Here is a 26768-nt window from a genome sequence, read left to right as displayed (position 1 = left end):
TTGACCTTTTTTTTTTCTTCTTTTTTTTTTTTTTCTCCCTCCTGATTGGAGAAGAGGGATATGCTGATCAGGGGATGAATTGATCTAGCAGTATTTGTAAAGTGGTATATGAATTGAATTGGTAAGAAAGTATTTTCTCATGTAGTGTTGGTATATTTTCTGTGCAGTCCTCAATTTTGAAAAACCAATGAAGGAAAAAGCCCTGAGGAAATAGGCATTTCCAAGAAAGCTTCTGACTTGTTCAGAGAGAGACAGTCCATATCCAGTTTCAAACTACTTATTATAAGTAGTCCCATCTCCTTCCAAACTGTCCCACTTTGAGTCACAGACACAGCAGGAGATGAGTTTTAATCTCCATTTTCTTCCAGTGCTTGGATGATGCAGGAACTGCTAGTGACTCAGTACAGCAGCACAAACTGTCTTCATCTTACGTAAAAGCTCCAGGCTGCATGAAAGCAGGAGCCTTACATAAACAGCTAGTATTTCAGGGTGAAAAAGCGTATCAAAGAAGCAAATCAACAGGGACAGCAAGAAATATCAGTGCCCATTACAACAGGAGCTTCTTACAGAGACTCAGCTGTTGTCTCATGGAAAGTGGGATTTGCTTAGTTCCCAATTTCAAGGAGGTAGGTACCTCTCATTGCAAAACCAAGGACTGTGTCCTTTGCTGAACCACTGAGGTGATCTGTTTAGAATCCAGTGTTAGAAACAAGGAACAAACAGCTCTTTGTTTCTGTATCTTTCTTATAGACATTCTCATAAATAAATATATAAATAAAAACTGTCCAGAATTAGTATAGACTAAGAAAGCTCTGTGGAGGTTGCTAGGCAGCCGAGGCCAAAGGAATAGAAAGCAGTCATGTCTTTGAAAAACAGAATCAGTGACTTATGGGTTATCTGGAGTCACCATTTACTGTTGTCTTTAGTCATAAACATGAGCCAGTGGAATATATTTTTCTTTAGTGAATGAGCAGTAATTTTAAAAGATTTTAAATAAAAGGTCTGTTTTGTATCTCTTGCCTATTAGTGTTTACAAGCTATGAAATTATATGTATGATAATTATTTTTAATATTTATTTATTCATTGATTTAACTAAGGTATGTCCAATCTGTTCAGGCTATAAGTGGAAAATATTTTTGCAGAGTAATTAATTTTTAAACTTTTGTCCCATTTTCATTTTATCACTATTTGCATCTAAGACTCCAAATAAAGGAAAGTTCAAATGCTGGAAAGTATACTTCATCCTCAAAATGTGTATGTGTTTCACTGCTGTTAATGACAGTGGAAAGATCTAATTTCTACCACCATATCCTTTATGTATGATGAAGCTACACATTACAGAAATATAGCAGTAACAAACACACTCTTCTCATTACTGTTAAGCTTGTAAAAATGCAGTAGCAGGCAAGGTTTCATATGCAAGATTAAGTGATCACATTATTAACAAATTGCTGCCTGTGAAATCTCTGTGCTTGTATTTGTGTCTTTAAGCCTTCCCAAAATTAACTGCGCTTTTAGTAGTCATGTTATACATACAAGTATGCTGAAGGAACAGCATATCTTGCAACTCTCCTACTTTCTCGGGTAGTGTAATGACAGCTCTTCTATATCATGTTTTAGTCTACATTACTTATTCTCTCTCAACATCTTCAAATGATTTTGTCTCTAGGAGATTTAAATGATGCATCATGGATTTTCAAAATTTGTTTCTTCCACAGGGTAGATGCTGTGGTGGGGTCCAGGCAGCTTTGTGGAAAAGTCTCCAATGGTCTGGTAGGATGAGAAGGTCCAGGGGTAGTTTGGAATACGAGGAGAAGCATCACCTCCCAAGACGGTAAACCTACTGAAAAGGTAATTCATGCTAGGATACTTCTGCACAGTCTGCTGTTAAAGCTCCTGGATGTCGTACATGGCAGAAAACTAGTAGGGAACAGGAGCACATACTTTTAACGCTGTTCAAGTGCGCATACTGTCTCCTGCAAATCTTTCTTAAAGCCCTGGCTGTCAACTCCCTTCCTTATGTGAGTGAGAAATTGAAGGCTCTATCTTACAGTGCTTTTCTTGCCTTCCCTTGGACCTGTTTGAGAACACACAAAATTTACAGCAACTTTCCAAAAAATTCTTCATAGGGCTTATGACAATGCCAGCATATCTGCCACAACTTTGAGTAATTAAATGTTGTTTCCTAGGCAGACTTAATAGTTTTATTTTTCACAGTACATAATTATGTTTGGTTGGCTTATTTTGGTCTTATCTTTGAGGCTTAACTGTTGTGTTTATGGAGACTGTCTTTCTCCCCGAATCTTAACTATGGATGTTTTTATTGCTAACATTTTAGACGTCCAAGAGAATGAGCAAACTAAAGATCTGTTATCCCTCAGCATCCTAACTGTAATGCTTCTTCCTTCATGTTAAGAGAGAGTTCAGCCAAGAAGTACCAGTCAATGAATGTTAAGTTTCTCAGCTGTCCCAAAAGTTCAGCTATGTTGTGTACATCTGAGCCCAGTTAAATCTCAGTATGTCCATGCTATGTATGTATTTACTGGTCCTCAGCTATAATTAAGTTTGCTGAACAAACAGATTTTGTGCACTCATCCTAAACCAATCATGTCCCATGATACTTTACAAAATACCTGAAAAGCTGACTTACTTCTTTCATTTATGAATGTACCTTAATATATGCAGAGACTAAGAGTATTAACAATGGAAAATCACACCGGTAAAAAATGAAATGGGATTTTTGATGCAAAAGTTTTCATAAGGTTCTATTCCCATATCTCTTGAGACAACCAAAAAGAACAAAACATCATTTAATTAGGAAAGCTTTTTCCTTTGCTCAGGAGTATGGATGATTTGACTGGTTGAGTACTAGTCTAGGCTTTCAAATGTCTCTGGGAAATACCTTCCTTTTTGTTGCTGGTGAACTCAGTTCAGCTCCTTGGCATACATTAATTAAAACCATTCAGAGATTACACTGCTTCAATTCACAAATTGCTTCCATGCTTCACCAGGCTTGGCAGCTGCCAGAAAACCAGCCAATCTGTACTCACATAACTTACTTGGAGTTATTTATGTCTCTGTATAACCTATAGCTGTGGTAGAAAGAGAGAGTCAAAAGCCTTCTATAAGGAATAGAAAGTACTTTATTATCTGGGAGAAGTTATTAAGTTATGCGTGACAGAAGAAATGGTTGATATAGGAAAGTGAGAGGTCTTACCTCTCACTTTATAGATATATAAAAGTCATAATTTTGGTTTCGTAGTCTGCCTTTCAGAACTCTTCCACTCAAAGGTCTCACTAATCAATTTAGTCTAAGTTATCCAGACCTAATTTGTTTTTTTTTTTTATTGTGTAGAAAAAATGAGCTAATAGGGCTTTTTGTTTATAAGGGTCCAGTAGTCTTTATAAAAATTGCATCAATTGATTGCAAGTAATTTGCTGTAAACGAAAGACAAGAATAGCTAGCTTGCTTATGGTTAGAACTAGTCTGAGATCCAATGGATCTGGCTTCAATCCTAAGCTGTGTTTCTGATGTTTTCTTGCTGCATTTTTTTAACCAATAAAATGAGTAGAAATTTTGTAATGTACCTTTGTTGATGCTTCTGTGACCTCAGTGCCATAGAGAGTAGTTTGGGTGCCAGACATTACACTGGAAAGAAGTTACAACCCTTCAGGGAAAGAAAACTGAAGCTAGGTGAGATGAAACTGAGATCTCTTTATTTGCAACGTACTAAGTAAAATTTGAACTTCTCCAAGCCCTACACTTAATGAGAAACAGGGTGCTTAGTGGACCCATATTTTTGGTAAGAGGCTTTTGTCTTCATTTGTGTTGATATCAATCTGATATCAGGAGTAGGTATATATTCTTGAATTCTGACCATATTTTGTTCGTGGTGGGAACTTCAAATGTTTCACATTGTTCCAGCACATGGAGCTCTTTACTTGCATTTCTTTGGCTGCTCAGCTTACTGCGGATGTGTTTGCATTTCACTTTTCTGTTTCTGTATGATAAGTACTTATTACTTATTTTTGGTCTATTTTAAGATGAATGGTTCTAATATTTATTTATTTATTTATTTATTTTCCCCTGTGGCAACTGGGACTGGAACTAGATGATCTAGCTTGTTCTGTTTTTCTTCCTTTCCTAAGTAACCAGTTAAGTAGCCAGTTCTGTTCTATATTTTGTGGAAAAGTTCAAGCCTTTCAAATTAATTGAAAGGACATTCAGCTTCAGAATTAATAATATCCTTATACACAATGAAAAATTGCATTTGAGAATGAGGTATGTCCCAGCATTTCAGACAGCAGAAATGAGATATTCAAATAAAACCCGAAGTTCTTTTCACCTAGTAACAATTCATATAGACATGTTTAGAAAAAAAACTTGTTTTGAATGGCTATAGATACTGACCTGTGCGACAACAACTAGCTCTACAGAGCTGGCAATTGAGACTGAAATCACAAAGCAAGGATGTTTTCCATGCAAAACTGTGTAGGCAGTGTCCATTGCTATCAGGCAAAGGGAACATTCAACTAAGTAACTATATATATGTATATTCTTTGTATCCATAAATGAAAACTGTGAAGTTTCTGTTTTTATTTATTTATGTTTACCAAGGGACCTCCAAAAATTTATGTAAGAAGAAAGAACCCTTAGATAGAACTGAAGTTGATAGCCTTCGAGAAAAATTGAGTTAGGAAAACTTAGCAATTTCTTTAATATTTTACAGAAACCTAAAGATTGTAACATCCCAAAACCAGACCATTGGATCTTTGGAATGATCTGAGAAATCAAGTATGAAGGAAACAAGTTACCAAGCAGCACTCAGTGGGCTATACACATTGTATTCCACAGCTGAGAACACCATATTTAATGAATTTTGTATGTTTTGTGGGAAAACTGATGCCTTCTTTTTGCTTAAACTCACTGTGTGAAATTCCTCCTTCATTAAAAACTGGTAGAAAAGCTCACCCCTTCAGTGTGTTAGGATTCAGTGTCCCAATTTAATTCTTTCTTTTCTCCCTCTCTAGCATTGTTTTTTTTGTTCATCTACCACTTTTGTTTTGTATTGTTATTTCTCCATTATTATTTAATTTTTTACCTATTGTGGCAACTTATCCCAATTTCCTCAAGTTCTGTTATGACATAAGACAGGAAACTAGTTGTTTGGTACTGAAGGAGAGCAGTGTAGGGTATTTATTCTTTCTGAGACTGAATGTTTTAGGTACCTTTCTCAGAATATTCTAGTTCCTGTCATGTTTCAGGCTCCTGTCCTGCAATTTTTAACACTTGCTTTAGTGGAAGTGTTTCTTTGGCTACAGTAGAATGAAACTGGTGGTAGAAAATTTGATCCAAATAAAAAATACTCAGTGAAATTCCTTAAGTCCCTTGACATCTTGGGAACTCGCAAAAGATTAGCCGTTTATTTAGCAACATGTAATTGATTAAAAAAATTAACACCGAACTACTTTAAATGTCTTGTGACAAAAGAAGCTGTGTAAAAGGAGGAGAGAGGGGAAGAAAAGGATTTATTCTCAGATACAGCAGGCAAAGCACTTTTTATTTCTTTGCCATTTGTATGTATGTAGGAGGTGAGGTTTCTGTAAGAAACTGTCAGACGCACAGCAGCTTTTATTTATATGTAATGTCTGGAATAACGTTTCTTATGAAGGTATTGATAGCTGTAACAAGAATTGAACATTACCAAATGAACTGCCTGCATTAAGCAATATGATTATTAAAAGAGCAAACTGAAACCAATTTATATACACAAGGTGTCTGACTGCAGCTGGAACTCCCTAGGGCATTTAAAGCTGTATCAAAGTAGCTGGAGAAGACAGTTATTCTTGTGGAGCTGCATGAAGGGGGCATGATTCTATAAAACATGACTTTATAGCTGTTGAGCAAAAACACACTGAAAGACATTTTACATGAGGAATGTGAATGAAACCTAGTTGTAAGCATAGATTGGAACAACATTTTGATTAGAATAACATTTTACATTGTTCTGTTTGTTTGCTTTGTTTTGGCTTGCAATGCTCTGTTTGCTTGCACTGTGCAAAACTTTAATCTCAAGTTTTGCTAGGTATAGCTTTCATTTTTATTTTTAAACTGGTTTTGTACTGGGGATAAAAATGAATCGAGTGAAACAGGACTGCCTATATTGCTGTGGGTAGAAGTTCAAAAGATTATGTATGCAAGTAAATTAAAGGAGCTGTACGTTGGTACACAGGTGCTGGGAATGCTTCCTACTTCTCCATAAGCATCAGTATGGAGACGATGGCTGCCAAACAGCAGCCTTTGGGAAGGAATTCCCTCTGGCAGAACAGTCCTGTGTTCTTCCTCCTTAGGAGCAGATGGCAAAGAGACAGCCCACATCACCAGGCAGACCTGGATATGCTTTGTGTTTTGGGGCTGAAGATTATTTTAATCCAGTAAATTGTTGTTCTTTTCAGCCATACAGATATTTGAACTAAATTAGGTAAAATAAAATTTATTTTGGGGGTAATCCCTGCATTTTTTTCTGTAAAGCAAGTGAGCTGTACAGATAAAACTGATTTTATATGGCATAAAATATAGTAGCTAACATAGGTGAACTAAAGCTAAATTGAGCATATATTTTTAATATATTAAAGCATTGCTTTATATTTGACAAATAGACTATTATATACTATTATATTATTATTTTCAGTAGTTTTCTAACATTGGTATATTATGGCACTATGACACTTTATGAAAAGAGCTATGTAAGCAAAGAGTAAAAAGGTGTTCTACAACATTGAGATGTATGCCAAAATGAGGGAAGCGATGTCTTTATTTAATCCCCTTGATTTATATCTATGATTTTGTGTGTGTGTGTGTACTGATTACAAGAGTATTTGACTGCTTCACAGTCATTAATTCCTTCAGATGCATAAAGAAACAAGAGGTGCCTCTCTGAACACAGTGAGCCTCTGATCAATACTTAAAAATACAGTACATCATAGTGAAAATGGTAGTACACTGCCTAATATATTAAATAACCAAGCAGCACAAAAGTGCTCAACTTCTCTGAACACTGCACTCAGAAATGGGTTTCTTTAGCAAAACTACATGTTTAGAAGCAGTATATTCTACGCGTAGGTCTTTTTTTTTTTTTTTTTTTTTTTTTTTTTTAACCTTTGCAGCTCCTGTTGTTTGATCATTATTCCAGTTTTACAAATAAAGAAGATAAGACACAAAGGTGAAGGATTAAGAAAGTTAGGACTTAGGACTCTTTCTTAATGTTTTTGAAATCTGAGCCTTTTTCCACTTAGTCTATTTAAATTCATTATTATGTGTCTTTGAATTGCAAGAATTGCAACTAGTGTCTGGGTTTCACAGTAATGGGGAATGTCACTAATATCCACTAGTGACTGATCTGAGAGCTATTGTAATCCATTCCTTTACTGCAGCCAAAAGTTAAATTTAAAATAACCAACATGAAAAATCAGTGTTCTTTTAGTACCAGAAGTAATTTAAGTCTGAATTGGTGGCCATTTAATAATGGAATTTCCAGCTGTCATGATCCAAAAAGAAAATAAAAGTGAAAAATGGGGCTCATAAACAAAACTGGGTTTATCAGTGTTAGCAATAACAAATCAAATTCAAGCTGTATATAAACTTTATGCATCCTACATGGTCACAGAAGGAAATCAATGGTTATTCACTTGCTTAAACCAAAATTCTAATTAACAAAATGAACAAAAAAAAATCTAGAAAGTGCATGCTGGGTTTAGGAATTTATATAGAAACAGTGACACCATACTTGGCATACTCTAATATGTCAGTCAGGCTCTGCTAGATGAACCTCTTGATTATTAATCCAAGATCAAATGATAGCTTGCACCTTTCCTGAACTCCATGTTTTGGAAAGTTTTTCTTCCTTGATATTTTTTTTTTCTTAAATATTCCCAGAATTCTTTTATTCTAATTCTGTTTCAGACAGAATGCCAGCAGAAATTTTTTTCTAGTGACCTTTCCACTGTCCCAGTTAACAGCCTGATGAGATTCAAGTAACAACTGAAGATCACTAAGAAAATCTGAGTAAACCAGAAGTACAGTGGCTTGCAATAGATGCATTTTTCTCTTTTTATTTTTTATTTCAGTTTGATTAAAATCACAATGTGAGAAATGCTTTAGAAGTTGAAGAGTGAAATCTGATTTTCATGGGATTTAATCTGATGTGAGCAAAACATAAACTTCTATTACATGTGTTTTACTTGAACTTGCTGGCATGCATTTCCAGTTCCAGTTCACAGAATGTTTTTTTTTTATTTATTTTTTATTTAGTTTCACTGATTTATGGAGAAGGAATATTAGACATTATTTATTTCACTTGCCAAATTTTCAGATTTTCCCGAGCCATGTGTGAACAAGCAGTTTCCTATTGGACAGTCTAATGTAGAATTTGGCGAGAATTCCAGGATGAAAACTGTAGGCTGTGCCATCCTGTGAATGAAATAACAGAAAGTCTTTATTCCATCATGCTTAGACGTGATTTTGTGAAAAGAAATATAGTAATCTACACTATTCTATACTATGCTATTCTATACTATTCTATACTATAAAAGAAATACAGTATTCTCTATGTTCTCTTACGGGTATCACTTATTCATTCCTCTATTTTCAAGTTAGGCACTTAAAAAAGTGTTAACACAAGTGGTTACAAATAAGTAACATTTGAAAACTTAACTATGGATCACATAGGTCAGAGAATTATATTATTATCCCAGAAGCAAATTTCAGTGTGGGGTTGTTGTTTTTTTCCCAGTTGCTTGTTATTCCTTATCTCAGGAGTCAACATAGAACAAAAAAGAAAAATAGGAAAAGAGTAAAGACTTTCAGAATACAAAAGACTTCTACAAATAGGGCCTGATTTGAAACCTCTTAATACTGATAGAAAGGCATTTTCTCATTTTCAACAGGATGGGGTTGAAACTTTGACTTAATAATAAGGTGCTAGTCTATTTAGATACATAAAAATATATCTAAATACATTTGATTATTTTCTTAATATCTCAGACAGAAACTTGTTAGTGTTGATACAATTTTAAGCATGTGAATTGATGTTTACTTATTATTACGGATAAAATAAAATTTATGAGCACTGGCAACAACTGGAATGCAGGAAGGAGGAGTGAGAGGAAGGAATGAAAGGAAGGACTGACTTAGAATTCAGAAGAAGAGCTATTTGTTGGCTATAGGAGTTATGTATATTTGAAACACACACACACACACAAGTTAAATTCCTTCCATTCATGGTGAGGTTATAGAGCCATTGATGTATGTATGCCCACTGTCATACCAGGAATGCCATGGTTATTTCTAGTGACCTGAAGAAGAAAAGGACAAATTCACTCTCATACATTATATTCTCTACTTAAAGAGACTGCAGATTCCCTGGTCATGCTATGAATTTAGTGTACACAAGAAATGATAACGAGGACAAGTAAACAACTGTGCTGATCCTTATACATACTGGTTATAATAAGACTTAACATGAATCTGAACTTGTGATGACTATTGTGATGACAATAGGTTAAATAATTTGGAACTGTTTGGCTTTAGGATTTTAACCTCCTGTGACAACTGTAATAACAGTGTTCATGCACATGCCATTAACACCTCTGCTTTCTGCTTTCATCATTTTCTAAGAAAAAATTAAGTAGAAATTTGCAACTTCTTCCCTCCTCAGAAACAGTTTAGTTCCTATGTAAGGATTGCTGTGGTAGAAAACCATTTCCAGTAAAATGTAAATATGGGAGGGATAGAATGATAAACTGTTTATATCCACGTAAATATTATGTCACTATCTTCAAGTGTGTGATCATGTCTTAGTCATTCTTCCTATATGTCTGCCATCCACTGAGACCGTGCCTCATTCATTGCACAGGATTACTTTAAAAAAGTAACTGTAGAGAAAGAAAATCTGGGATATTTTTAAATGCTTGTCTTTGCAGCTGAGAACTTTTTTTTTTTTCTTTTTTCTTTTTTCCCCTGAGAGAGAGAGAGTAATGTGTTTCAGGTGCACTACATACACATTTTTTTCCTGCTGTTATTAGGAAGTTTAAACTCAGTCAGTGTCCAGAACTCCCAATAAAAACAGCTGGAGGTCTGTACATGGAGGAGAAGTAGAATGTCGAGTTGAGCTCAGCAGTGTGTCTGAGAAAGGAAGGTGCTTCCCTAGACCTTTGCTTCCTCTGGCTGTAGGTAGTATAAAGAGGAGAGTTAAGACCTAAATACTCCAGATGCCCTGACTGTGCTGTCATTTGCTTACTCCTTGAATTTCCCTCCAAAAGAAATGGGTAAGTATTTACAATAGGATTTTTTATTATTATTAACTTATTATTTATATAATTTAACAGGAGAATTGATAGAATTGATTAACCTTCCAATTTTTTGCTACCTCAACTCTGCAGAGATATTTTTTGTCTCCCTTGATCTACTCTTACTCTTCTCCTTCTGCATTTAATCAATGCTTCTCTATTGACTTGGTCTTGCAGTTCTGCCTTGCAAGCTTCAATAGCCTCATCATATTTGGTGCTTATAAAGACCTCATGGAAAACATTGAAAAACATTCTTCTTGGAAACAATTCTGCCAACATTTCACTGATCTCATTTGCATCAAATTATGCATTGTTTTTTTTTTTTTTTTTTTTTTTTTTTTTGTTGTGTTGCTGACTCACCCTATCCTCTGCCCTAGATAGGTACCATGGTTAACTGACACCTTGTCATTCTGTCTTCCAGATCAGTGTTCTAGTTAGTAATGAGTCCTTCCCTTGTGTCACCTAGCTCTATTCCTGCTCTGTCCTGAGGCAGTTATTCAGTAGCTCATTGTGCTTAAGTTGATTCTGTCCCCATTGCTTATCCGTACCACTGTTTATAGGGTTGCATGATGAAAAAGATAGATTAAAAACAATGTTTTAAAAATAATGTTTTTTAAATAATCTGCTTTTATAGGGAGGCTTGCTTTTGATGTGGATGTTATAACCTGGTTCCCTGGTGGTCTGTTGAGTGTGTGGAATTATATCAGCAACACCAAATGGGTGTTCAGAGGATGGAAACAGTAGCTGGGGACACAGGAGGCAGGAGCTTCCTGAGAAAGGCACTGTTGCCAAGAGAAATGTCTGTGGAACAATGGTCTATTTGTCTTGTCATTTCTCCTCACATCTTTTGCTTTAATTAATATATTTAGCCAACTTTCTGAAAGTTAAGGGCCCTTTCAGCTCATGTATTTTTGAGTGATCTCTACCAGTCAGTAGTAACCAGTTTCTCCAGGACAGGAGAGCAGAAAACAGCTGTGCTTATTGATGTCCTCATTTTGAAGAAGCTGAACTATATCCAGCAATTAAGGATGACTTGAAGCTTTCTAGGAAGTGTAAAAATTGGAGTAAGTAATAATAATCCCTCTTAATTCCCAGCTCTACAGAACTGAGCTGTTGCTCACTGACAGGTTTCTTTTCAAACCTTTGGATGACCTCCAAGAGATTTATGGCCTGCAGTTAGAGAAAACATTACTTATCCAGTGCCCTTCCTGGTCTCAGATGCCACCTTTCTCTGAAGAAAACGTGTCATCCACTTTTCTTTTCTCTTTTGGAACACCATCAGTCTTAGGAAAAATGCAACATGCATTATTTATTTTACTAGGAGATTTATGTCTGGAACATGAAGCCAGGCATGAAGCTCGTCAAGAAGTTCAAGTTAACTAGACACAAGAAAACATTAGATGGATGTCTGTGATGTAAGATCCAATTGGACGCAGCCTCGGGGCAAAGAGATGACATAAAGATGGCACTTTCTTACCTAGTATTTGATCCATGTTGATCTTTGCAGTCTATTTTATTGACAAAGATGCACATTTTATAAAATCACGCCAAAATAGTGTTTCTATGGGAGGGGCTGGCTCCTGTTCCACTGTAAGCATTATGGCTTGTCAGGGATTTTATTTTTAGGGATGATGTAAGATGCAGAAAGCAAGTTGTTAAACTGGCTTTCCAGTGTAGTTTGTGATCCTCCTATTTCTCCATCAGCTCTGGACAAACAAGACTACAGTTTCTCCTCTTGTCAATCTTTTTTTTTTTTTTTTTTTTTTTTTTGGGGGGGTGGGTCAGCAGCAGGAGGAGGTTTCCTTTCTTTCTTTTTCTTTGCACTCGTGTATGGACAGATAAATTTTTGATCTTTATTCTAATTATTCTGCATTTTATCAAAAGAATATCCAAGTGGTCCTTACTCTAAGGCTCGTGATTACTTTTAATACTTTCCTAATCTACCTCAGTGCAGCTGAAAATTATGAGTAATGACCATTAGATCCAGTTTTTGTCACTAACACAGCACATCTACTGCTGTATAGGCTTTTTCCATTTTCTTTTTCTCCTTTGCTGGTGCCATGCTTTTGGCTGTTTAATGGTTACTTTGTTGTTGAACTCCACAGGGGAACATATCTCCAAACATTTCTCTAACCTCATGCAGAGAAATCTAAGACCTCTTCTTCCTGTGTTCCCAGCAGGAGCTTCCTGCTTGCTTTTTATGTTTCAGCTACTACACACACATACTTAGGTTTGACTTCTTTGGTAATAGCTAACCCAATGAGCTATCACAGAGAGCAGCTAATGGCAATGCAACCTCATCCCCTTTCCCTGTATAATTTTTATATCTACCTGTGAAGTCTTTCTTTACTGTGTGATTAATTTTGCTAATCTCAGAGTTTTAAAATAATCATTATTTCATTATTGTATTTAGTTATTACTCCGAGTGTTTAAGATCTGCATGGCCTTGTGCTGTCAATATGTTTTTACAACAGTATATATAAATATGCCACTATAAGATATTGCTGGGTAAAAAAACCACTAAAGATTTACATCATACACAGGTTACTCTGTAGAGTACTATTGTCCTGGGGAATAACTGTTCCATCTCATTAAACACTGTCTTGTTTCCTGAGACATCACATATTTGGGGAGCAGTGGGTCAAACCAACTGAGGGATATAGACCTAAAATGCATGCTTAAATTGTTTCTCAGCATCTCTCTGGAACTGATCCCAAACTGTCTCCATCTCAAATGTTCTTGTTGTTATTGCATATCACAATAAATTATTCCCATTGGAAATTCTAAGCTGCTTCCAATGCTGCTAGACATCCCTCAATATCAGAGTGTGGTCTTAGAATGAGGAAATAAAATGAGGTATGTTCACTGATTTTTATCCAGGTTTGTGGAAAGGTAAAATTTGATACTTACATGATATGACTGTGATTTAATACAAGCCATTAAATGACTGGTTAAGTCATGCAGTATTTGCTGTCACCTTTCTAGAGAATATGAGGAGGGATTTTTCTTCTCTTAAATTTACTTTCTGATTTATGTCAGTGTGTAATATGTTCAAATAACAAATATAATATCTTGTATGTATTGTGTCATATAATAATTCCAAATATCAAAAGAATTTGACAATGAAATTTTGTAATTACAATCCATATGATTTGTTCAGATAAAACTTTGAAGGAACAGGAAAAAACCTCAAGAAATCATACAGAAAGATGAAACCCTAGACCAGTCAATTCCTCTAAGACAGTGTACCACTTTGACACATTCTTCACCTCTGTAGCCAGGTGATGTGCCATTTGGAGAATACTTGATGTGATAGGACATGAATAGACAATGAGGCTTTCCAGGGAAGTGGTGGAGTCCCCATCCCTGGAGCTATTTAAGAGACATGGATGTGACACTTACGGACAAGTGATGGGACTTGGGTAGGTCAGGTTGACGGTTTGACCATGAAGACCTTTTCCAACCTAAATGATTCTACGATTCCATGAACTAGTTAACTTTTATAAGCTCTAGAACACTCACAGAAGTGTTGTACCAGCTTGAGTAATACGAAATCTGAAACTGTGAAGGTCTAAGTACTCTTAATGTGTTTCAAGTTATGAGGCTTTTGGGAGATCAGTGCTTTCTAAAATTCAGACTTTTATCTTAGTGCTGCATTCTATATTTTTTTCTGTCTGGAGGCTCAGATATTTGGCATAATATATATGTAAGAGGAAAAATGGCTGCATTTTGAAGTCAAGATCATAGAAAATGATTTTGAAATAAACTGACTGTATTTATTTCATTCATACTTGTCACAGTGCATATTACACTTTATGCTTATAAAACACCTGGACCTGCACTGAACTGTTAAGTTAATCAGTAGTGCTGTTTTATTCATAACTCTTACATGCAAAGAGGTGACCATAAGAAAGCTACAGCCTCTAAGGCAAATGATGAGAAAGTAAGATGTAATACTAAAAGTATTGTTTGTTACCTTTCTTTCTTTTGGGTGAAAGAAAAATTAAAAAATTAAAACAAAAAAAAAAAAAAAACAAACAAAAAAAAAAACCAAAAACTACTGTTGTGACTACTGGACTTGATATGGATTGCTTAATGGTAGACTATTTTAAAGTATACCTTCAGAAAATGTAAAGGAAGCATGAAGATAGTGACCGGAGTTATATGACAGTTCTTGAGAGCAGCAAGTAATCAAAGGTCACAAGGATCCAGGACTGAACAGAATGAGAAAGACTGCAAGTATAAGTAAACAAGATGAGAATCTGTACTGTTTCTTAAAGAGCTCTGTGATAATCTATGTTTAGACTTCTGGAATTTTAACATTATATTTGCTTGCCTAAGTGATATATGCAGTGTGGAAGATGCAGTTAAATTGCTGCAAGCACAGCTACAACAAAAATATATGCTGTAGATGAGTATTTAAAATGACAGTGGTGCATACAAGAGACCCGTCAACTTGTGAAAATCGGAACTCTATTGCTTCTTGCATGATATTCAGGGAACTGTGTTAAAGAGAAACAGGGCTAATCCTAATGAAACATGACCTCTTCACTGTGCCAAACTTATGTAAACTGAATCCGACTGGCTGCTGCACTAGTGACATTTTGTAATTCAATTTAATGGATTCCAGCACTTGACCAAGCAGCTGTCAAAATCTCCCCTTGATTGCCCCCTATGTCATCTTTTCATCTGCTTGCTTTGCATTTCAATTATCATCTCATTCTCATTTTGCATCTCCTGATCACGTGGGTATCTAGCAAATGTCTACAATCAAAATAATCTCAATATTGCATGTAATTTCCCTTTATGATTCTATGCCACCTCCAGTTCACATCAGGTTCTTGTTTCAGTTAATAACTAAAACACGTTTAACAGATATAACATATTATTTACTTGAAATATAAGGTATCATTCCTATTCTGACGAATGTTATGGTTTACTTAAATATCATAAATGCAGAATAATTAGTTAATCAATTTATTTGCTATACTAAAATCTACTCCATTTTTGTATGGAATGAGTCTATCCTCACAATGTAAATAAATCTCATATGTAAGTAACAAATATGGTTGCATTAAGTGCTTGTAAGACCAAGACCTAGGAACGGCATCCTCCTTGTGTTATAACAAAACACACCATTTTATTTATAGCTTATTTATGCTTTTAGCTTGCCATAATTTCAAATGATTCCATTACTGATATCACAAGAATGAAGAAGTAGGACAATTTAACAGCTAAAGTGGCTTTTCAGAAAATTACACAAGTTATTGGCATCATTCACAATTTGCCTGGCACCATTATATTTAATGTAAGATGACTAACTTCATTAAGGCTGAAATATTAGCTGGTAGGAGGGGCAGCCAACTGGGGCTATAGTTCTCTACCCAAATGTGGCTTAATCATTTCTATTAACGTGCAATGCAAGAAAGGATTTGTCCAGAATTAAGGAAGAACATGTACCTATCTATACAAATATAGACAGCACAGATTGCTGTGAGTTTGTGAAACTAAAAGAACAGAAGAGGCAGGAGCTTTGTAATATGTCTGAGAACAACATTCGAATTATTTGAGTTTGGGGAATAAAATGGGGAAAATATTAATAGACTGCCAGGGAATAACACTTGTAATACTATAGTAAGAATTACTCTGCATATCTTTCATGTTCCTTTACAAATATTAGAAACACAGTGTTTGCAAACTTTAATTAAATCATCACTACTCCACTGAGAGTTAACATTTTTAACCCTGTTTTAATGAAAAGCTGTGTAGTACAAAGTTATATAAAATGGTCTATGCCTTTTATTAGAATTAGAAACTGCTTCCTAATCTTCTGTGAAAATTACCTATGTTGAAAATAGAAAAGATATATAAATACATCTTTTTTTTTTCTAATTTATATTTAACTTACAGTACCCTCAGGCATTTAAATACTTATGTAATCACATTAATCACTAATATAAATGATTATATCCTGATCAAAATAATTATACGATGAAGTCAAGAGGTCTAAAACTTAGGAAACTTTTTATAAAATATGAGAATAAATTTTCAAAACTTACTTTTTAACTTTTTATTCTTTACATATAGAGTTTACACTCACAAAATGGCTGCTTTCAGGGTGGTAATGCAAATTTATAGAAAGAAAATAATTATCTGTTTTTGACATTTTAATATGTTATTGTTATCTTTACTTTTGAAAGAATATATTGGATATTTCAGTTTCATTGAAAAGCATACTGCTGAGTGTTTTTCTCAGTTCTCCTGTAACTTGGGAAGCAAGCAATGAAAGAATAAGTGAGTGAATTTATTTTATTTAAGAGCTGTCATGGCTCTGACTTCTGGAAGGGCTGATACAGCAACAGCTGTAATAGAAGCCACTGACAGCCATAGCATTAAGCATCATCTGGTTTTCAGAATCCTGGCCCTTGTTAATTCAGTGGAAGCCCATAGGGGTTGAAAGACATCAGATTTTCTGTAGCCTGAACCTTGATTTTCTACATTTCTTTCTTCTAATAGCACTACATTAAACTCAGTTACTGTACAAAGGTTTTTTTTTTTAATGGAAAAGTATCATTGAAGAGATAATAGATATTTAAAAAAATAGAGAGCATGAGGAAATGCTACGCAAGTGATAGTTTAAAGTCTTTTGGCTCTGTTTTTATTATTCTATGAAGTTAAGTATTAATAGAGTCAGTGCTACTTAAGCAAAGTCATTCGTATCATCTCACTACTCTACATGGAATTAAGGAAGAATGAACTCTCTAAGTAAGCAGCAGATAACAATGCAGCACGACATAGAAATGATTGAATTTGCCAGCAGTGTTTGTGCAATGCTTGCTAATTTACAAGGGCATTTTCAAGCGATTCAGTGGCTGGGATTCCTTGGGGGCAGTTCACTTGGGCACTGAAACTGAATCAACATTTAAATGGTTTTACTTTCAGAGTGGTTTAGAAAAATCCTAAGTAAGTAATGTTTTCATAATTAATACAGTAACTGCAAATCATGCAAGGATCATTTGCTTTTCAAAAGGAGAGAAAACAGCATTCTCATTTGGCTGGGCATCTTGCACTGCGTTTGTTAGTACTGTGAAGAAATATAAAATGCAGATTGCTGGATTAAGACGAGCAATTACTCACTGATCTGGATGGCTTTACTCCCTCTTCTTTAGTAGATAATCTATTGTGGAGGAAATGAAGTGAACTAGAAGTCAAAGAACTGAATTCTTTGCTCTGCCACCGATGTGTAGTGTATATAGCCTATGCCACAGCATCCCACCTTTCCCTGCTTTGGTTTCCCTTTGGGCAGAAATAGGAGAGCCAATGACCATGTTCAAAAGAACATCCAAACACCTGATTTTCAATTCAAGATGTGTTGTTTTCACCCTACAGGAGCTCCTATTGCTTTTCTTCCTTCTTAATGGCACAAACATGTTTTAACATATGACTGTGAATGTTTTGCTGTATAGAGGATATTACATTGCTCATTTCGTACTCTTTCTGTGTATGTACAAAGAGGGATAGGCTGTTAGATATTTGCATTAGATGTTGATGCACTAAATACCTGCACTCACTTAATTGCTGCTAAGTTCTAATAAAGCAGGAATTTGGGGCAGGGTATTAAAGGCTGGACCTGGTGCTTAGGGACATGCTGTAGTGAGTGGTGTTGGCAGTAGGGCAGTGGTGGGACCAGATGATCTTGGAGGTCTTTTACAACCTTTATAATTCTATGATTCTATATTCATGATAGGAAGGAAGGTGATGTTCTGGCAAAGAAACAGTCGGAGCAAGAGACAAGTCATCTGTTCCCAACTACTTAATTTCTTGAATGCTTTTGAAAGGCTTGCTGAAGTGAAATCAAAAATCCTTTTTATTTTTTTGTGAGCATTAACTTTTTTTTTTTTGTTAAACCATAATAGTAAAACTTCAATAAAACTGCTCCACCTCCATCATTGCTAGTTCCCACCCTTTCGTCTGTAATAACTCTTTTTAAAAATGTACTTGAGATACATGAGATAATACATGAGATAATAAATACACATTTACAGAGGATGAAAAGATTTAAATAGCTTTCTCTTGCAAAGCCTTTGGAGGGCAAGATACAAAATGCAATTCTTAAATGCTCTAGGCAAATGTAAACCCCGAACTGGGAATCCTTTGTCACTGAAGCAAGAACAAAAAATATTGTCATCTCAGACCATTTTCCAGTGAGCTCCTGAGATTTTCAGCATTGCAGAAGGGGATCCTGGTATGAGCAAAGCTGGCATCTGCCTAAATCTGATTCAGACTCCATGGGATGAAAAATATTTCTTGACCTGTTGTTGCAACCTGTTTTACCAACCGTTGAATTTTCCTTGACTCTGCCCTAGTTGTTCAGTAAAGCAATTAGAAAAAAAATAATCTCACAAGGTCTTTTGACTGAATTTGAATAATGCCCCTCAATTTCTGAAGGTTTTTTAGATGTTTATAGATTTACCAGATGAAGTTTCTTCCCAAATCTGTGTCCAAAATCTGTGTCCTTGACTCCATCCAGGTTGTAGACTCTGAAACTGCTAGCTGTGCTAAACTTTTGGAACAGGAAACTTCTGTTTCTGAACTAATGCTTCTTTTTGATGGGCTTCCAGCTTAAAGAAAGGCTGGAAGAATTTTTTAAAGGCTCTTTATGCAAGCATGTTGAGACATGTTTTATTTTTATTTTTAAACTTTAGGTATTCCATTCATTTCCTTGTAAAAAATAATTTAAAAGTAAAACAGAAGAACAGAAAGGGCTGCTGGGAATTGAGTAGCACTGCAGATTAATGGTCTGTTGCCTCTGAATGCTGCATGTCATATATGAAATTTCTTCTGTAACATAACCGGAACTTGGTATTTCAGTTCATATACATATACACATGTATATTTTTATACATGCATGCTTTCTTCCTGATGTACGCATGAACTTTCCATGGGCATTTTTGCTCAGTACTTAAATAGCTTCATTTAAAAGACTTATATTGTAATTTCTGTTGCTATAACAGTCTCTGAGGCATATGAAATGCCACTGAGTTTAGTAAGAGTCTCAGATCCAGTGGCTAGATGATCCCATAATGGCTGAAATTCAAATCAGAGTATGTTGATCATCTTTGAAGAGCTGTTAGTAAATATGCAAAACTTATATCAGAAGAAAGTTGGTTTAAAACCAGGTGATGCTTCCCATATGGAAGAGCTACAATGCCTAAGAACATAATTAAAGTTAGTCTCTGAGATCTGGCTTGGCTGCAAAGTCTGTGTAAAAACAGGCTTTTACTCTATCTTCCCTCCTATTCTCACCTTCTATTCACATTGAAGTAAATTTCATTAGATTCTTTGGAACCTACTAATTTTACTTTGTTCAAATTTATAAAACTACATTATCTATTTCAATTTAAAATTTAAGAGGCACAGTGTGCATTATGTGAGATTCATCCTACTTTTCATATATATTATTACCAGAGATCTCTACTGTACCCAGACAAGTGGCTGCAAATCACCTCACAGAAGATAATTCTGTCAGTTGGTGGTTACTGCTACATATCTTTCTTAGTAATCAGAAGTTCAAAAACACTCAACCAATTAGTAGATATGTGGTAGATATGTGTGTGAACAGCATTAGCAACTAATTTCTTCCATTCTGCAGATACTACTCTATAACATTAGGCGATAACCATGTTAAGCTCCAGGGCAGGCTACAGTGCGGCAATGTACAGTTGGTCTCTAACCAGGAGTGACACCAGGCAGAGCCATGCCTTAGAGTTTTTATATGCATCATTAAACAACTGGAGTTTTGCCTATGAGTTAGAGTAGAAGAATGATGCCAGTGTTTTTCGGTCATAGTTATGCTTCTGATTCATTGCATGGCATTAAACAAATCATCTTGCATCTGTTCTCACTTTTAAGGTGAATTTTGAGGTATCTTTCAGTGTTACAGGCATGATTTGGACCTCCAGATGCTATCGCAACATGTATATGAATGTAATGAAAATGTATATATGTAAATAGTAATGAAAAATAATGTGGTTCACCTTTGCATAAGAACTGCTTGAGTGCAGGGGATCTTACCACTTGATCGAATAGATTACTCTTGAATCACTGAGACCAACCTGTTATTGTTCAGATAGATATAAGTATATATTACCTCTGGCTCTAACCTGTGTTACCAACCAGACTGTTAAATCTATTCTCAAACGATCTCACTGTCTTTGTTGTATCATCTGAGTACATAAAATGTTATATGCATGTGAAGAACACAGTACTTTCACCCTATTTTTTGATTTTTATGAGTTATAGACATTATCAAATACTTTAAGTCATAGTAGTCATAAGAAATCACAGAATTGTTTGGGTTGGAAGGGACCTTAAAGATCATGTAGTTCCAACCCTCCTGCCTTGAGCAGGGACACCTTCCACCAGACCATATTGCTCAATGCCCCATCCAACCTGGCCTTGAACACTTCCAGGAATGAGGCATCATCAGCTGCTTATTTGTATTTTCAGAATGGGGATAGGCCTTAATGAAAAATAAAATGCTACTGTTTGTACAGAGTTAAGAGATAAATGGCATAAAGCAGTTTTGTATATATATTATAGCAGCTCACTGCTTTTAAACAATGGAAACAATTTTTTTTTGTTGTTCTGTTTCTTATTGAACACTAGACATATGACAGATCTATATGTCTGAATTTGGCACCATGAAAAATACCATTCACTTAGATAATTTAACCCAGATTTTGCACTAGACTCATATTTCTGTGTCAAAACTGTAGGAGCTGACCAAGCTTGGCAAGGGCAGTCACGTGAAACAGATCTTATTGCTAAGATACAGGCACCCCAAAACTATGGCATTACATATGCAGGGCAATGTAAGGTAGACCGAGAATTCCCTCTGCTAGGCTCCTTTGAAAATCTTAGCTTTAATGTAATTAAGTAAAATACTGAGCTGCAGTCGCCTTGATGGCTTGAGTCTTATGCACCTAGCTGACAGTTTCACTATGCTTCTGCATTGTCTGTACTTTGATTAGGCCCAGATACATTTAATTAGCAGGTTGTTTGATCAATTAGATAATGAACCCTAAAGTCACCTTCTTGCTTAGATGTGCCTTGAACAACAATTTTAATCTTAGTGACAGCTCTTCTAGAAAGAAAAGGAGAGAAACCAGTGTAATTAAGCTGTTAGTGCATAAAAATGCCTGTGTGGCCATGCAGCATAAAACTAAAAATATTTTGAACATATCTATCTTAAACATAGAAGACAAATAGTTCATTGGATGTTAACGGAAGAGTTTCATTTGAATTATCATTTGTTTATATCTAGGTTTATTTTGAATAGGTGAGAGTTAATATTGAAACATCTTTGCTCCTACTTCATCGATTTCTCTGGCATCAGAATAAGGCTAATGCTGAGTGACTGTTGTGTGATGCCTATGTGGTGCTTTTGTAAAATACTTCTAAGTCTCTAATGAATAACAGTAGGTGAAAAACAGAAGTGAACAAGCAACATTTTTTACTAGGAAAAACAAACAAACAAACAAAACTTTGGATGGAAGTAAGTGGAAGTTCCCCTTCAGACAATCAGAAATTAATATTTGTATCCATTTTATTTCTAATGCAAGCATCTTTCATGGTTTACAGTTCAGTGACAGACCCCCAGGAATGTAGGTAGGGTTCCCTTGCTCTGCAAACCGTTGCATCTCTTGAGCTTCTTGATACTATCAAGTTTCTTTGAGGAATACTCTTCTGTGTTCTGGTTGTCTGCACTGCTAGATCTATTTATTTCTAAATAAAAAATATATTTTTAAATGTCCAATTTTATATTACCTAAACATGAAACCATCAAGATCCAGAATTTGCTTGCAGATTATCATCAAACGTTGCTCTTTATTGCTATTGAAAGCATGTTAAGAATTCACAGTTTCTTCGTACATCCGTGGAAATGCTTTCAAACTGCAAAGTGAAATGCAACTACACCTGACATGTGGTAGATGTCATGTAAAGCAGGACGGAGAATTTGAGTAGAAAGTATGCTTTTAATTGAAGTCTTTTGATTGCAGGAAAAAAAAATAAATGGGAATGCAGTTGATAATCCAACTGTAATTGTTTTAAGAATTTTACTTCCATAAGTAAAAAAGAAACAATTTGCATGTTCTGACATGCAAATTGTCAGCATACATAGCCAGCAGTCCATTTCTCTTTGACATCACTTGAGGATATTGACTCAGTCTTATTTATAAGAAAAGCTGAATTAATGAGCATTTTTGGTTTTGATTCACATGTAATATAGAGAAAGGCCCCAAACTTTAAAACTGCCCTAAATTAGTGGATTCATAATAAACTCACTACTGCTCTGTATGAGCATGAGATATGCCTGACTATATCCTATTTCAAATGGGAGTTTAGACCCAACCCAGTCAGATTATTGGAACTGGTAATAAGGATGGGTTGAGGTTCTTCTTGACTTTTGGGATTAAAACAAGGACACATTATGCTGTGCAATAAATATACATTTTAGGAAAAAGAAAGTGTAAGCAATTTTGGGGGGTTGATTGGTCTGCCTATCTGTAGGTCGTGTTTCACTTCTCTATGTCTACACTGGAATTCTAGATGATTTAATTATAATAATAAAAATTCCAGCAATTTAGAGGATATTCCTCTATATTGAATTTTGGGGGTATAAGCAAAGAAATAGTATATAATGCAGAGGAACTTGCAGGGGCAATTAACAAGTCTCTTAAAATTTAACAGGTACAGTTAAAAAATCAAGGATTCAATAATTTCTCTGTGGGCATCTAACTTTGGCCAAATAAATACATAAACAAGAATCAAAGGAAACATTTTTTTCAGCTGTTCAAAGTGATTTAAGAGGCAGAAACTTACTCCAGAAAGGGTGAAAAAAAGAAAAAAGGTTTTACATGTGTCTACACCATGCACAGCTGTGTGAGTGTGTCCAAATATACATACGTATAGTGCTCTCGGTCAAATATTTCTGTTGTGTTCTCTAGTCATGAAGGTTAACTTTGAAACATGTTTTGTGGAAAAAAAAAAAAAAAAAAAAAAAAAAAAAAAAGAAAAGAAAAAAAAACTTTTTATTTTCTTATTTTACTGTGTAGTTTTGATAGGATGAAAGCTGTTGAGCAACAGGAAAATAAATTGTTTCCATCTGTACTGGTGGTGGATGGGGTGGAATCCTATTATTACTTAGATACTTTGTATTACAGTCATGAATTGTCTGGTAGCATTCCACCAGAGAAGATTCAGTTTTTCTTTCAGGCTCGTAGACCACCAGTAGAATTGTCTATTATTTTTCTCCGTTATTGGAAAACATCTCCACTGACTCAACTAATCTCTCTGCACTGTTTGAATTAAAAGATACTTTGAGGTGTGGGTGTGAGTATATCTATATATACATACATATATATAGTAATAAAGGAAGTACCTTATGTAACTAGAAACATTAAAACATCCCACTCAGTATGCAGATACCAATCCAATTTGGAAAGGGTTAATTATGTTCTCTTGCTTCCACCACCATCCATTTTAAGTGTTCTGTCTTGAACATTATTCACACTTTGTGAAATGTGCTCTCCATTTTATTTTGTGCTTTAGTCGCACACTTGTTTTCAGATTTAAGTCCAAAATTCATGCAGAAATTCAAAATAAAAAGTAAACCTCCTCGTGTCTAACTATGTCATATATATTAGTTCTTTCCATTTTCTTCTCGTATCACCATGCTGACTCCTTTTTAACTTCTCTAGGAGGTATTTTGCTCAGAAGATTAGTTGCTCTGAAGATCTAGTCAATGTGTTCCCTAAAATGTATGAAATTGATAATATTTCTGGTCTCTTACTTATGCTATCCTTCTTAAGAGCATGAACATAGGAGTGTTCATATGAACATGACCTTTCCATGTCAGGCCATAGATCCATCTAGTTCAATATCCTTCTCCTGTAGTAACACACAGTGGATATGTAGGAAATAGGAAAAGAACAAAAAGCATAATAATGATTTATCAGTTCACTCTCCAGTATTTTTAACTTGGGACTTCTCTGGGATTTTATTTCTATGGTACTCTTGATAGCTTTTCATTCTGCTAGTTTGTTTCTTCAGTATTTGATGCAAGTTTACCCAGGTACTTGGTTTTATCACAGTGAATGCCTCTGTTAACCTCAGAGCTGATGCTGCGACAGTGTCACCACAGGACTGTCTGTGCTGGTATTCTCTTTTCAACAGTAGTTTTATGAACACATCAAAGACCCCGACACCAAAGAGCAGGTCAACTGCATAGGCTTCTTACCCTAGCTAAGTACTTGTCCAGTCTCTGACTGTTTTCAGTTTAGAGGAATTTATGACCCCAAAGTGGACTTATATTTAACAATTCTTACTGGGTTGCTCTCCCAAATAATTGTCCAGCATCCATGCAAATCTGTTCCATGTCTTTCATCATTTCAGCTACTGTGCTGTAAACTTTTTGTTCTTTTATATCCTTTTAAAATGTGTCACAGTATTCAAGAAGGAATGTCAGGAACTTAAGAGAATGTCAATGTTTTTGTTTTCTGTTCTTTCTCTTATAATCCCTAATACTGGTGTTTTTCTGACTGCTCTAAAATTGTTTTTATAGTTATCTACTGTAACTTCACAAAACCTCTCTCCACAGCTTTTCCCCTTTTACAAAATTTATTTTTCTGTATTATTTTCAACTTCCTGCAGACTGTCCCATTCTGTTTAAATTTCCCCATCCCTTTATGCAGTTTACTGAAACTCTTTACTACAAAAGTAAAAAATAAGAGCACAAAATATTAATAGCAGAATAAGATTTACAAATTTCACATAACCTAGAAATTCTGAGATAGTTTCAAGCACATGAGGCTAAAAAATTACAAGATTTCTTGGGCTGCTGAGGAAACTGGCATTCCGTCTTACACAAGCCTTGATGCAAAGATAGGCAACAAGAAACCCTTGGAGAATCAGTGTAAGCCAAGCTTACAGAGCTTCAAAGTTGTGTGTTCCAGGGCCACCAGGCCCCTCACTGTGCACCAGGCAGAAGGATGCTCTCAGATACAGCCTCTAAACAGGGCTGACAAGCTTTCTGGGCTTCCCACTCCACTGGAAGCCTTGACAAATCTGTCTTTTTGCCAAGGATTTTCTGAAAAAATAATGTCTTGTAAAATTCCTGACCAGTCTTATTATTCAGCCCACTAAGCATAAAATCAAATGGAGGAGGTGGCCATTAACTCTCAGGGAAGCCTGGCATTTTTATTTATTTTTTAATTATTGTTATTCAAAACAGCAAAAAGCAGTAGTATTCAAATGGACTGTAGCTGCATCTGCAGCAAATGACAGTATAGAAATGTGGCTGGTAGTCGTTTCAAAGTACAGAAAGCATTATGACTGACTGTAGGAAGGTAATATAATTTGACACTTAAAAATAATATCTCATTATAAAATCATAAGAATTGTCAATAGCAGCACAATGACTCACCGAGGCAGGTAACTCATTATCATGACCTAAATATAAAGGAAGTAGGATTGGCTCTGTTGAAGAGAAAAGATTAATACATCCTAAGGGAGGAAAACTACCAGCAGCTAAGTTTGAGGAGGTCTATAGAGAAACATATATATTTTTAACTGTTAAGCTGTTTTGTTATTTTCCATGGAATAATAAAGCCCAACCATAGGAAAGGCATGATTTTTGGACTCTGCCTTGTTTTTAGTGAATCCTGGGAAACATGCCTGCTCACACAGTGTTACTAATAATAACGTAAATTATTAAAGCTGACAGAATTTTTATAGCTAATGCATGTGCTCTATGCACTCTGCACTTTCTTCAGCTTGGGCAATGAACAAACACCAATCAGTTTCTGTTCACGCACCAGCACAATGCTGTTATATGTGTAATAAAATTGCAGGAAAATCATAAAATGCAAAGAAGAAAAGGTGAAAAACAGGCAAATAATCTCCTGGGTTTAAATTAAAATTTCTGTTGACAGCACATTCTTGTAATATTCCTTTCTTTAATGGAAAATATAAATATCTAAATAATACAAAATTTAAATGTGTCCAGTGGCTTTCATAATCTCATTATTAAGATTGACATCACTCCTCATGATGTTCCTAATAAGCAAAAATGCACTTCTCTTTGTATATAGGAGAAAGCTCTATTTTTAAACTGAGATCTTGAGTTCCAGATGATTTATAAAACCAAGTGATAAAATAGCTTGCCTTTGAGCTCAGAAGGAAAGGAATTAGCAGATACAACTTTGTCAAAAAATTCTGTATCTTACTAATTTTTGAATGCTTAAATCCTGTTTATATGCACAGGCAATAAAACAACTTTAGAAATATTGAGCATTCTGGTCTTGCAATTTAGGTGTTAACTTTCTCTAGAATAATTGATGTAATAGCATTTGGGTGC

At 35.2% G+C, this 26768-nt stretch overlaps 1 protein-coding gene across 15 annotated transcripts in view; it reads left to right on the top strand.

Moving 5' to 3' along the window:
* The window catches only part of LRRC4C (leucine rich repeat containing 4C), a 513499-nt gene that overhangs the window by 460168 nt on the left and 26563 nt on the right, over positions 1 to 26768 (top strand). For 13 of the 15 annotated variants that reach the window (XM_072039043.1, XM_072039047.1, XM_072039041.1 and 10 more), the window contains one exon: positions 1720 to 1852. The exons of 1 other annotated variant lie outside the window; for it this stretch is intronic. The gene's annotated coding sequence lies outside the window, so the exon portion shown is untranslated. Of the gene's footprint in view, positions 1 to 501; positions 627 to 1719; positions 1853 to 26768 lie in introns of those variants that run through there. One more of the 15 variants, XM_072039051.1, reaches the window with a different exon arrangement.

Source organism: Anas platyrhynchos, chromosome 5 (genome assembly GCF_047663525.1).
Source record: "Anas platyrhynchos isolate ZD024472 breed Pekin duck chromosome 5, IASCAAS_PekinDuck_T2T, whole genome shotgun sequence".
NCBI lineage: Eukaryota > Metazoa > Chordata > Aves > Anseriformes > Anatidae > Anas > Anas platyrhynchos.
This window is presented reverse-complemented; position numbering and strand designations above follow the sequence as displayed.